The sequence below is a fragment of the Podarcis erhardii genome (genome assembly GCF_964252035.2).
Source record: "Podarcis erhardii genome assembly, chromosome: 2".
Lineage (NCBI taxonomy): Eukaryota > Metazoa > Chordata > Lepidosauria > Squamata > Lacertidae > Podarcis > Podarcis erhardii.
Genome location: NC_138498.1, coordinates 110,694,589 through 110,703,706, shown reverse-complemented (window position 1 = coordinate 110,703,706; position 9,118 = coordinate 110,694,589). Strand labels below are relative to the sequence as shown.

General features: G+C 51.3%; 1 long non-coding RNA gene across 1 annotated transcript; it reads right to left on the bottom strand.

The window, feature by feature from the left end:
• Window positions 1-547: 547 nt before the first annotated feature.
• LOC309337373 lies at window positions 548-9,118 on the bottom strand. Its single transcript, XR_014154221.1, has 3 exons — window positions 8,111-9,118; window positions 7,953-8,048; window positions 548-1,114 (listed from the first exon to the last, which is right to left on the bottom strand). It is a non-coding gene; the product is annotated as an uncharacterized lncRNA (long non-coding RNA).

The following is a 9,118-nucleotide window of genomic DNA, read 5'->3' as shown; positions in this document are numbered from 1 at the left end:
CAGGAGCAACGTACGCGCGCCAAGTTCAAATGTGGAGGCGCGCGGCAGTGAGGAGAGCCCTGGGGAGGAGCCTGGTCCCAAAGCCCGAAGGAGGGGGCAGGAAACGTCAGAGGAATCAGCCTCTGGGGAATCCCGGAGGGAAGGAACACGGGGGCAGAAAGACCCTGCGGAAAAGGAAGGAGAGGAAGAGGTGGACCAGTACAAGCCTCTTAAACTGGTGTAGAGGCGGTACTGATTCAGAGGGGACTTCAACGATCTAGGAGTAACAGACGTGGAGCCACGGAGTTCGAGTGTAAAACCAAGAATGATCTTCAATAAAACCTTTTGTATATAAACCGGACTGAACTTTGGTCTCTTGTGAGCTGGGACCTCGGGTGGCTCTGACAGACGCTCTCCTGCTAAATGCACGCTCACTGATTACACGCGCGTACTCGGGAGAAACACGAACTAGCCTTGCACGGAAAAAGCATCCACTCTACTTCTCTACCCTTCTCTCCCCCCTCGGCCCCGGCCCATTCCCACACTTTTTAAAGACAGGTTCCATGTATTTAAAATTGATTTCTGCCTTTATGAGTTTCTTGACGTAAATTAAATAGTGAACATCGAGTGCAACGTTGCATACATTTATATGGTTTTTAATCTGTGTGAATTTGCTTAGGAATATTAAGGTCTCCACTCCGTCTTAAGCTCTTTCCACATTCCCTACATCTGTGGTTTCCCCCCTGTGTGAGTTAGCTGATGTTTCCTAAGGCCTCCACTTTGACTGAAGCTCGTTCCACATTCAATGCATCTAAATGGTTTCTCCCCCGTGTGAGTTCGTTGATGTATTCTAAGGTCTCCATTTTGACCAAAGCTCTTTCCACATTCAATACATTTAATGGTTTCTCCCCCGTGTGAGTTTGTTGATGTATTCTAAGTTTACCACTTTGAGTGAAGCTCTTTCCGCACTCCATGCATTCAAACGGTTTCTCCTCCGTGTTAATTCGTCGGTGTATCCTCATTTTTCCACAGTGACTAAAGCACATTCCACATTCCCTGCATTTAAATGGCTTCTCTGCTCTTCCCACTGATTTCACAAACCTCTCCGTAGAATTCTGACCATCATCTTCCTCACCTGTTTGTGGCAGAGGGGGAATCCTGTTATACTATTAGGAAAGACAATAAATGAATCTGAACACACGTCAACCCCCATGTGCACCTTCTCTTATTTTCACTCCCTCTCCATTTTCAACTCTCTCCATATTCCAAATTTTTAGGAATGCAGATGAGATAATGGCAAGAGAAACCCATGATCACTCCATTCACACATAAGAGAGCAGCATCATTTTATAGTAAAGATCTATGGTGGAACTGGCTAATAAGACACATCTCTGTCCTTTTATTTTTCAAGTGAGGAAATGATCTCAGGCTCCAATGTTTTATAATGTTGTACTGTTTTAGTGTTGTTAGCCGCCCTGAGCCCGGCTTCGGCTGGGGAGGGCGGGATATAAATAAAATTTATTATTATTATTATTATTATTAGAAGTCTCTCCTATGAGTAAGAAGTAAAACTGAAGTGCTCTTTTGCCACATGTGTTAGGTTGTGGGTTGACATAGCAGACGACACAGCGATTTCTCCAAGCAGCTCTTTATTTTGTAAGCTGGAATAGAACTGACTTGCAAACAGCTCAGCCGGCCTCCTTTTATAGGCAGCCGGCTGTCAACATTGTAGCAACAACAACCCAGAGTTTCCCGCCTAAAATAACTGACATGGACCTGAGTGAAATCTACAGAGCTGAGTGAAAACTATCTACAGTATCCCCCTGCTGGCCCAGGGTGAAACTTCACTACATAACAGCCCTCCCCACCGAGATAAGACGTTAGTTACAATCGTAATGGTTTTCTTATATACAGCACTGCGCGTAATGGTTCAATTAGGCACAAAAGCGTATCGGTTACATTTCCCATACTTAGACCAACAGTGATACATGTCCAACAACATAGTCCTTTAAATAAGTTGGGCGCTTGGAAACTCTGCCAGACCGCCGGGGACTGGTAGCCAAGTCCGGAGGACCACACAGTTCTTGCTGAGGCTGTGGTGCGACCCTAGGTGGCGTTCAAACCAAATCCTGGATCCGCTGCTGTGGGTGGAGCCTCCGCAAGTGGAGTGGTCTGAGTCTGTGGTAAGTCTGGCAGACTCTCTGAAGTGGCTTGGTTCAGCTCCACACTGGCAATTTGCGAGGGAGGTGTAGGTGGAGCCTCGCTATCTGTAAGTGTCTCTTCTGGAGCCACAGGCGCAGTTGGGGGCACCACGGTAGTGTCCAAGTCCCCAACCCTGCGCCTAAGCTGGTCTATGTGCTGGCGCCACAAGCGTCCGTCTTCGAGTGCCACCTGGTACGAGCGAGGTCCAGTGACTCCCACTACTGTGGCTGGCACCCAAGGAATGTCCCCCACATAGTTCCGGGCAAAGACCTGGTTTCCTGGGACAAATGACCGTAGCGCGTTGGCACAGCCTGGGGGTTCAGCCACGGCAAAGTCCGGGTGCAGCCGGTCGAGCGGTGACCTGAGGCGGCGGCCCATAAGCAGTTCTGCAGGACTCCGCCCTGTGGCCGCATGAGGGGTGATGTGTTGCACGAACAAGTATTCGGCGACCCGCTCATGACAGTCTCCCCGGTCCAGGCGCGCCAATGCCTCTTTTGCTGAGCACACCATTCTCTCCGCTTGCCCGTTGCTGGATGGATGAAAGGGTGCCGTTAGGGCATGGCGGATGCCCAGTCCCAAAAGATACCGCTCAAACGTGCCTGACGTGAACTGCGGTCCGTTGTTGGAGACAAGGACATCAGGACACCCATGCGTTGCAAACAGGCCTCGCAGCACCCGGATGACAGCCTCGGTAGTGGTGGAGGGCATCAGGGCCACCTCCAGCCATTTGGAATAGGCGTCCACCACTACCATAAAGGTCCGGCCATGAAAGGGGCCAGCCAGATTGATGTGCACCCTTGACCAGGGTGTCTTTGGCGTCTCCCAGGTGTGTCCCTTACTTGCCGGTGGTGCAGGCCTCGACTCTTGGCACGCTTGACAGGCAGACACCCAGGCAGTGATGGCATCGTCCATATTCGGCCACCAGACGTAACACCAAGCCAACGCCTTCATTTTGACAATTCCTGGGTGGCCAACGTGCAGAGCCTCCAGGACGCACTGACGGCGTCCCTGGGGAATCACGACGAGGTCTCCCCACAGCAGACAGCCGCGATGAGCCGAGAGTTCGTGTTGTCTGGTTGCGAAGGGCTGGAACTCCGATGCAAAAGGCCCTTGTGGCCACCCACTCCACACCCAGTTGAGCACCCAGCTGATGGTGCGATCCTGGGCAGACGCAGAGGCCACAGTGGCAGCCGATACAGGCGCTGCCAGAAGATCCTCAATCAGGAGGAGCGATGAAGCTGGAGCTGGGTCTTCCACAAATGCTGGAAGAGGGCAACGGCTGAGGGTGTCGGCATGGCCCATCGATTTCCCCGGGCGATGGACGAGCCGGTAGTGGTAGGCAGCCAGGAAAACAGTCCATCGCAGCATGCGTGGTGAGAGGGCCGGTGGAGTTGGACGATCACCGGCGAGGAGGCCCAGGGGTGGCTTGTGGTCAGTGATGAGGTCAAAAGTCCTGCCATAGAGGTATTCATGGAACATCTTCACTCCTGCCACAAGTGCCAGTGCCTCCTTGTCGAGCCGGCTGTAATTCCGTACCGTCGGAGATAGCGTCCTGGAAAAGTAGGCGAGCGGTGCTTCTCTTCCGTCTGGAAAACGGTGACTAAGGACAGTGCTGATACCAAAAGGTGAGGCGTCGCAGGCAAGGACCAGCGGCCTGGATTCACTGTACTGTACCAGCACACGGTCCGATGAAAGGAGAGCCTTGACCGCGTTGAAGGCCGCCGTCTCCCGATGACCCCAGGCCCAAGGTGTCTTTGTGCTACGGAGTCGGTGAAGAGGCTCAGCCACTGTGGCTTTGTGGGGCAGGAACATGTTATAAAAGTTCAGCAGCCCCAGGAACGCCTACAACTCCGTCTTGTTCTTTGGGATGGGGGCCTGCTGGATAGCGCGGATCTTGGATGTGGTCGGGTGGAGGCCAGAGGCGTCGATAAGATAGCCCAGGAACTCTACCTGTGGAACAGCGATCTGACACTTCTCCCTCTTTACTTTGAGCCCGGCCTCTTGGAACCTGGTCAGCACGGCACGGAGGCGCTCGAACAGCTGCTGGTGTGAGTCTGCGGACACCAAGACGTCATCAAAATGTGGAACCACGCCTGAAAGCCCTTGCAGGAGACGCTCCATAAGGCTTTGGAAGATGCCAGGAGCCACACTCACCCCGAACTGCAACCGGCGGCAACGGAAAGCCCCTCGGTGGGTGACGATCATCTGGGCTTCAGCAGTGGCATCATCGACGGGCAGTTGTTGATAGGCTGGGGCAAGGTCCAGCTTAGCGAATACCTTACCCTCACCCAGGGAATGCAGCAGGTGTTGGACAACAGGAACCGGATAAGCGTGCTGCTGAAGTGCCTTGTTGATCGTGCACTTGTAGTCAGTGCATATTTTCACCGACCTGTCTGGCTTGACAGGCGTGACGATGAGGGTTTCCCACTTGGCGTGGTCAACCGGCTCCAAAACTCCTTGGGCGATCAGCTTGTCCAGTTGTTTGTCCACCTTAGCCTTGAGAGCAAAGGGAACCCGACGTGGCTTTAGCTTGATGGGGGCGACTTGTGGATCAAGGCTAAAGGAGATGGGCGTACCTGTATATTGCCCCAAGGTGCCATCAAAAACCTCGGCAAAGTCTTTGACCAGACCCTCAGTCTCTGTGTTAGAGATGCAGTTGATGCCGGTGACTTCCAGGCCGAGGGCATCAAACCAGTCTAGCCCTAGGAGGCTTGGCCGCTGACCTTCGACCACCACCAATCGGAGCAGGCCCGAAAAATCCTTGAAGGCGATCCGGAACCGGCCAAAGCCTACCACAGGAATGTCGTTTCCCTGGTAGTCTCTCAGGTGTACACGGTGAGAGTCGTGTTGCCTTTTGGACACTCTGGGTACCAGTCTTTTGATGGTGCTCCAAGACACAATGGACAGGGCAGACCCGGTGTCGATCTCCATGTCACATGGAGCTCCTTCAATGAGCACCGTGACGTTCAGCTTGCATCGCGTAGGCAAGTCGGTTTGGCCAATTGTGGTTCCAGATGGGCAGCGGCAGTTGGTGAGAGCAAAACAACTTTCCTTGGCAGACTGGAGTGAAGACTTGGACTTTCCAGACGGAGCCGATCGGCAGACCTTAGCGATGTGGCCCCTTCTGGAACACTTCCTACAGATGGCATCTCTGAATCGACACTTGGCACGGGAATGGTTGCCTTTGCAGCCGGCACATTCTGGTTGGCTCTTGGACTTCTGTTGGAACTTCCTGCGCTCCCGCTTTGTCTGGTGCACGTCATCGTCTTCACTGGAGGATGCCTCATCACTGCTGGCCTCTTCATGATGCACCGGAACTGGCTTCCTAGCAAGACGCGGGCTGCTGGACTTGCGGATCTCCTGGGTGGAGCGTTCAGCAGCTTCTGAGGCCACAGCCTCCTCAATGGCTTTCTGTAGCGTGAGGTCTGGCTTGGCAAGGAGACGCCGTTGCAGATGGATGTCCCAGACCCCGCAGACGATTCGATCCATCAGGGCATCGTCTAAGTCTCGGAACTCACAGTGCATTGCAGCCTGTCGAAGGGCGGTAGTGTAGTTGTTGATTGACTCCCCCTCTGCCTGGTTCCGGTGGTAGAACGCATGGCGGGCAGCAATCTTGGACGGCTTTGGTGCGTAGTGGTTGCGGAGCTTCTCTTGGATTGTGTCCCACGGTGTTGCCTGGACTGCTTCAGGCGCAACCAATGCTCGGGCTGTCTCAAACACCTCAGGCCCACAGAGGCTGAGGAATAGGCCCCGCTTCCGCTCCTTTGATACTTCTGTCAGTTCGTTGGCTTGGAGGTAGCAGTCGAACCGAGCGAGGTAGGAGTCCCATGATTCAGAGGCTGGTGCAAACGGCGATAGAGGCACAAGTGAAGCCATGATTCCGATGCCGGAGTGAAGGGCGATGGATGGAACACAGTGCTCTAGCCAGAACAGTCAGCTCTGAATTGGTTCTGTCCAGTGATTTCGCTCAGTGATTTCGCTCTGTGATTCAGCTCTGTGATTCAGCTCAGTTCAGAGGCTGGCCGCATCTGGCTGTGCTCTGATGTCCATCTATCCCATCCTCGTCGCCAGTATTAAGTTGTGGGTTGACATAGCAAACGACACAGCGATTTCTCCAAGCAGCTCTTTATTTTGTAAGCTGGAATAGAACTGACTTGCAAACAGCTCAGCCGGCCTGCTTTTATAGGCAGCCGGCTGTCAACATTGTAGCAACAGGGTGAAACTTCACTACATAACAACATGTAACTGTAAAAATATTGCAATATATTAGAACCTAAACAGAGCCTGCTGCATTGGGTAAAGGCCCATGTAGTCCAGCACCCTGTTCTCACAGTGGCCAAGCAGAAGTCTGTGGGAAACCAGCAAGCAAGATTTCAGCCCAACAGCCCTCTGCCCTCCTGTGCTTTCCAGAAAGTAGTATTAAGAAGCATTATTGCCTAGGACTACGAGGGCAGAGCACAGAAATCAGCTTAATCCTTTTTTTCAAGATATCCAAGTTGCTGGTCATCACGGTCTCTTGTTGGGTGGAAGTCCATAGATTAACTATGCTTCTGTTTATTCATCTTCTGCAGCCCATAAAGGCTTATAAATGTATTATGGCTTAAGCTTTTGTGAGCTACAGTCCGACATTGTGCAATCTATTTTTACTGCTATTCTTTACATTTCTATACTGCCCTTCCTCCGAAGATCACAGGGCAGCTTACAATAGAAAATCAGAGATGCACAGCACAGTAAGAAATAAAAAACGACAACTGCCCCCTTAGGCACGTACAAATGCAGGTGTGAAGGCCATAGATTGTTTAATGAGCCCAATGTCTGGGAGAAGAGGAATGCTTTCTCCTGGTGCCTAAAGAGAAGGAAGGAAGGAAGGAAGGAAGGAAGGAAGGAAGGAAGGAAGGAAGGAAGGAAGGCTGTACATTGAGGTTCACTTCCGAGGGTCTTCTGCCAGTTCCCTCCCTGCAAGAAGCAAAGTTACAGGGAACCAGGCAGAGGGTCTTCTCGCTGGTGGCGCCCTCCCTTCCAATTTCAAATAAATAAACAACTATCTGACTTTTAGAAGACATCTGGAGGCAGCTCTGTACAGGGGTGCCCCGCAAGACGAATGCCTCGCAAGACGAAAAACTCGCTAGACGAAAGGGTTTTTCCGTTTTTGAGGTGCTTCGCAAGACGAATTTCCCTATGGGCTTGCTTTGCAAGACGAAAACGTCTTGTGAGTTTTTTCCCTTTTTTTTCCTTTTTCTAAGCCGCTAATAGCCACTAAGCCGCTAATAGCGCTAAGCCGCTAATAGCGGCGCTTCGCAAGACGAAAAAACTGCAAGACGAAGAGACTCGTGGAACGGATTAATTTCGTCTTGCAAGGCACCACTGTATTGGGAAATTTTTAACGTTTGATGTTTTATTATGGTTTATCTATGTTGTAAGCCTCACAGAGTGGCTAGGGAAACCCAGCCAGATGGGCAGGTATTATTATTATTATTATTATTATTATTATTATTATTATTATTATTCTTAACCTGCCCAACAATGCCCAACCCTCGCCCTTTTCCCACCTCCTTCCCTGCGACTCCCTTTGCACCAGATCCGGGCAGAAGGAAGCTTCTCTCTTTCCACAGTGGAAACCCCTCCCCACCTCCACCTTCCAGACCCCATTAAGAGAAACTGCTCCCTTTCCTCCCTTCTCTTCTTCTCCCCGTCCTGGGGCTTCTCATCCTGGACCCCCCACCCCTTGCCAAGCCCCTTGCCTCTTTCCCCGCTGCTGGCTTTGCACTCACCCGAAATCCTGAAGGCGGCGGCAGATGCAGCGACCCTGGGCAGCGGGGGCGGGAATGGGAGCCCCCGCCTGGGAGTGACACTGTTTAATTAGGAGGCTTAATTAGGACGTGCTCTGGTCCATGGGGCCACAAAGAGTCGGACACGCCTAAACAACAACAACAATTAGGACGAAGCAGCCCCCTTCCCTCCCTCCTTTGCAAGCCTCGATTTTATCTCCGCTGGTGAAGCCGGAAGTCAGGTGACTCTGGCGAGGAAGGAGAAGTTTCTCCCCCCCCCCCCAGCCTCTTTCCTTTCCTTTGATAATTGGGGGAAGGAAAACCTTGCAGGACCAGCCAATGGGGAGACGAGGGAGGGAACCTGGGCTCCGAGTAGAGGAAGCATCAGCTACTTTGGACCCCTTCCCTCTTGCAAGAACGTATTGTAATCAATAAACTCTTTACTGCCTCACCCATTTGGTTCAGATTGTATTTCGAGGAGGGATCAAGGGTCTCATGACCCACTCTTACAATGTAGGAAGCAGCTTACAGCAAAAAAAGCCTAATGACTCTTCTGGGTAAATGAATAAATTATTTTAATAAATATTTAAATGGAGACCATATTTTACAGTCTCATATTCATGCAAACATGGTTCCACTCCAACCTCACTTAGTCCCCACTTCCACCTCAGCAAAGTGTTCTTTATACAGAAATCTCCTGAACAGAAGTCTCTCTATTTACATTATAGGGAGGGACCACTCTCTGTCTGGCATATGGCACCCTGTGTCTTTTGCAGTGTCCTGTATTCTCCTCACAGACACACAGAAACAGTCAACAGTGACATGCAGCAGCAGCAAGACAGACGCCCTGTGAAAGAATACCTCCCATTCGACCACTCCCATGAATCTTGGGGGGGGGGGGACCATGTACTTTAGATGCCTGCTACGGATGTGAAAGCAATTTTCTTCACAGAAAATACTGAAAAAAAGTGGAAGGCAGTTTTAATTTGTAAGGAGAGAGGGGAAGTTCTTTGCTTTCAATCATGACAAACAAAGCAATAAATTTAAAAAGCAACCCCTATTTTCAGTGCTTTCTTTTTAAAGCAAATATGGAGCTGGTAATCACCATGAAATTGTTACAGTAAGTGTCAGACTTTGAACAGTTTGGGGAAAAGAGGTTCCAGTACTGC